At 49.3% G+C, this 4,249-nt stretch overlaps 1 non-coding gene across 1 annotated transcript; it reads right to left on the minus strand.

Moving 5' to 3' along the window:
- Positions 1–2,221: 2,221 nt before the first annotated feature.
- Positions 2,222–2,293, minus strand: TRNAW-CCA (transfer RNA tryptophan (anticodon CCA)). Its single transcript has one exon. It is a non-coding gene; the product is annotated as a tRNA-Trp (tRNA).
- Between the last annotated feature and the right edge of the window lie 1,956 nt (positions 2,294–4,249).

Below are 4,249 nucleotides of genomic sequence, written 5' to 3' on the forward strand. Positions count from 1 at the left end.
TTTTCTCCAGGCTGAGCCCCTTCCCCTCAGGATTCTCCAAACCCTTCCCCAAATCTCTCAGGATTCTCCAAACCCTTCCCCAAATCCCTCAGGATTCTCCAAACCCTTCCCCAAATTCCCCAGGATTCTCCAAACCCTTCCCCAAATCTCTCAGGATTCTCCAAACCCTTCCCCAAATTCCCCAGGATTTTCCAAACCCTTCCCCAAATCCCTCAGGACTTTCCCAATCCCACCAATCCTCGGGTTTTTTTCCATATTTCCCACTCTCCAGCCCCATTTTGGGATGTTTTTGGGATCGGCTCCCGCTCCTCTGTCCCCGCCTGTGCCGGGCTCCGCTCTTGGCTGACGGCTCTGGAATTTCAGGGACTAAAATTAGGGATGTGGAGGAGGCAGATTCCCAGATTTCCCCAGCCGGGGTGTCCCAGTTGTCCCAGATTTGGAGCAGACTGGGATGGTTTTGGTGTGAGGATGGAGGAGGAGGAGGGTGAGAATGGGATGTGGGTCCTGCAGAAATCCCAGCCACGATTCCCAGGAGGAAACGGAGAAAAACTGGGAAAAAATGGGCTGGGGGGAAAAGAGAGGGAAAAAAAAATAAAAAAAAGAGGGAAAACAGCACGAAACAGGGACCAGCCCCCCCAAAAACTAAAAGAGAAATAAGGAAAAGAATAAGGGAAAAGAAAAGGGAAAACACCATGGAACAGGGACCAACCCCCAAAAATGGGAAAAGGGAAAAGAGTGAGGGGAAAAAAAAAAGGGAAGACAGCACGGAACAGGGACCAGGCCCAAAAGGGAAAAGGGAAAAAGGGGTGGTGGACAAAAAAAATGGAATGGAAAAATTGGGGAGAATGGAAAAACTGGGGAGAATGGAACGGAAAAACCGGGGAAATTTGAATGGAATTACGGGGGAGAATGGAAAAAATGGGAATGTAAAAAAATTAAATAAAAATATTAAAATTAAAAATTAAATGGAAATGAAATTTAATTAAAAATACCCCAAATAATTCCCAATTTCCAGCTTTTCCAGAGGAGCAGGAAAAAAAAAAAACCCAAACAAAAACCAGATTTCAAGCCCAAAGCAAAGCTGGAGGGAGAGGAGCGAGGCTGTAATTAACTGATTGGAGTTAATTGCTGCATTTGTCAGCAGTGAATACAAAGAAAATCAGTTTATATCAACTTATAATTCCCTCATTTGGCAGCAGAGACATCAAATATTGGGATTTTCCCGAATTCCAGGCTCCAGCCCGAGGCGCAGCTGCTGCACTCTGAACTCTTTTGTTCCAAACGTTGCTCCAGGTTTAGTTTGGAGGAGGAAAAAAAAGGGCAGGAGAAAGCCAAAGAAACTCGAGGAGATCCACATGGTTAGTTTTTTTAAATTTTTATTTCTATTTATTTTTATTTATAATAAATAAATAAATAAATAAATTTTTATTTATCAAAATTTATCAAATCAGTGGAATTGCTGGGAAAAAAAAAAATGTGAAATTTGATATAAACAGAGCCCCAGCGCCACCAGCACTCCCTTCATGGAGGCCTCGAAAAACATTCCCGTGGGATTTTTATAAATAAATATTGAAATTTTTAGAAATCAATATTTAAATATTTGAAATTTTATAAATAAATATTTAAATATTTATACTGTTCCTAACATTAATAACGTTCATAATACGGGCGTATTTATAAATATTCCCATGGAATTCCCAAGGAATTCTCAGGAGCAGCCCAGGGAAGGCCGGCAGGTGATCCCACAAATATTCCCATGGAATTTGTATTAATATTGAAATATTTATAATATAATGTTAAAAATGTTTATAATGTTCATAACATGGGCGTATTTATAAATATTCCAATGGAATTCCCAAGGAATCCTCAGGCAGAGCCGGGAGGTGCCGCTTTCTCCATCACCCCCCAAAATCTGGGAAGAAGGATGGGAACAGACGCAGGAGATCCTTTCCTTTTCCCCAAATATCACTTTTTAAATATTAAATATCTTTATATTATTTAATATTATTATCCTAGATATAAACATAACACTTGGCAAGAACTTCTCACTCTGCCTTCCTTCAGGGGGGGCAAAAACGAGAGGCGAGCAGAGCCCGCGGAACTCGGGGGGCTCCGTTCGGCCCCAAACACGCGGGATCCGCACCCCAAAAAATCCCCCAAAAAATCCCAAAAATCCAAAATAAATCCCCGAGGGGGGAAAAGAGAGCCCCGAAGGGCGCCGTGACCCCGACGTGATTCGAACACGCAGCCTTCTGATCTGGAGTCAGACGCGCTACCGTTGCGCCACGAGGTCCCGGCAGCGCCAGCGCCGCCATTCCGGGAAAAGCCTCAGCGCCGCCCCCGCGCCATCTTCCTCTCCCCGCCCTATCGGGAACGCTCTGTGCACCGGGAATCTCTGCACACCGGGGATCTCCCGCACACCGGGGATCTCCCGCACACCGGGAAGCTCCGGTTTCCCCGGGATCATCCCGGAGCAGCGACCGCGCCCCTCCCGCGCCGCCCTGAGGGGGCTCCGAGCCCGCCCGCCGCGCTGGCCACGCCCCCTCCCCTCAGGGACCCGTGTGGGCTGTACCACTGCTCGCATAGGGGTGGAGAGGTGGCGCGGCCGCACCAACTGCGAGCTGCAGCGGCGCGGACGGGGAATCCCCCCCCCCGCTCTGCGATGGGCTGTGCCACCCCGGCGGATTTAAAGGGGCCGCGCACGGAAAGGGCGCGGGACGTGCGATGAGTTAGGCGCGTTCTCAGCCAGGCCCAGCCCAGCTCGGCCAAGCCCACTGAATGGGGGGCCGTTGTAATCGCCTTTTTCTGCCTTTCCCCGCTTGTTTGTGCCAAAGAAAAGGCCTTCAAGCGAGCTGGAGAAGGGTTATTGATGTGGACACTGAGTGATAGCTTAAGTGGAGTTGATTTATACTAAAAAAAGGGAGATTTAGGTGGGAAACCAGGAAGGAATTCTTCCCTGGGAGGGTGAGGATGGGCTGGGATGGAACTCCCAGAGAAGCTGTGGCTGTGTCGTCACTGGAAATGTCCAAAGCCACGTTGGATGGGGCTTGGAGCTACCTGGGATAGCGGAAGGTGTGGAAGTGAAGGGAATGAGGAATGAGATCGATTTTAAGGATTTTTAAGGTCCCTTCTCACCCAAACCATCCTGGGGTTCCATGGAAGTTCATCCAGCTCCGACTGCCCCTGTGAGCGTCACTTTCTCCACATCCGTGGCCGCCTTTCCCTGTTCCCAAATCCGCCTCCCCTTCCACTCCCAGAACAATCCCCATCTCCCAGGGGTCTCCCAAATCCCATCGTGCTGGATGGGATGGGAAAAGCTCGTTCCCGTTGGAAGGAGCTGCTCCCGAGGCCATGGGGAATATTCCCCGGGAGGAGATGGATCCATAGGGGAGCAAAGTGCAGCCATGCTGTGCATCCATCATTTATGGGATAACCTTGGGAATGAGTGGGATCGGGGCGTGCACAGCTCCGGGAGACCTGGGAGCCCTCAAAGGGATCGGGATGAGATTTCCTGATCCCTTCCCATGGCACTCCTGGGATGCTCCTGGATCCCTTCCTGGATCCCTTTCCTGATGATCCCTCCTTGGTTCTCCTGGATCCCTTCCTGGATCCTTCCCTGATGTTCCTGATCCCTCCTTGATTTTTCTGGTTCCCTTCCCTGATGCTCCTGAATCCTTCCTTGATGTTCCTGATCTCTCCTTGATTCTCCTGGACCCTTCCCTGATGTTCCTGGATCCCTCCCTGATTCTTCTGGGTCCCTTCCTGGTTTCCCCCCTGTTTCTCCTGGATCCCTCCTCGATGTTCCCGGATCCTTCAGTTCTATTCCTGGATCCCTCCCCGAGGAGGGCAGGGGGAGCTGGGACATTCCCCAAATCCTTCTGGGAAGGGGGAACACCCCAGGACACGATGGATCTCAGAAGAAAATCCTCCAGGAAAATGTTAAATCCCAGCCAGCGATGCTCGTTAGGACACAACCCAATAATTACTCAAATTAATGTGTTGGGTTTTTTTTTTCCCATCTGACTTCCCAAGCCTTTGGCTGGGAGTTTTCCTGACATCCCAGGAATTGTTATGGGGTTGGTTTAGGCTTTAACAACCCCTGTGCCCTTCCCCACACCCATCCCATTCCCAAACTCCGGGAATTTGCATCTCAGGGCTTTTTTGAAAGGTTCATTTTGGGGTGTTTTGAAGAAAAAGAGAGAGCAAATTCCCTCAGCTCCAAACAACCATAAAACCCACACTCCAAGAA

Source organism: Sturnus vulgaris, chromosome 29 (genome assembly GCF_052056855.1).
Source record: "Sturnus vulgaris isolate bStuVul1 chromosome 29, bStuVul1.hap1, whole genome shotgun sequence".
Classification (NCBI taxonomy): Eukaryota; Metazoa; Chordata; class Aves; order Passeriformes; family Sturnidae; genus Sturnus; species Sturnus vulgaris.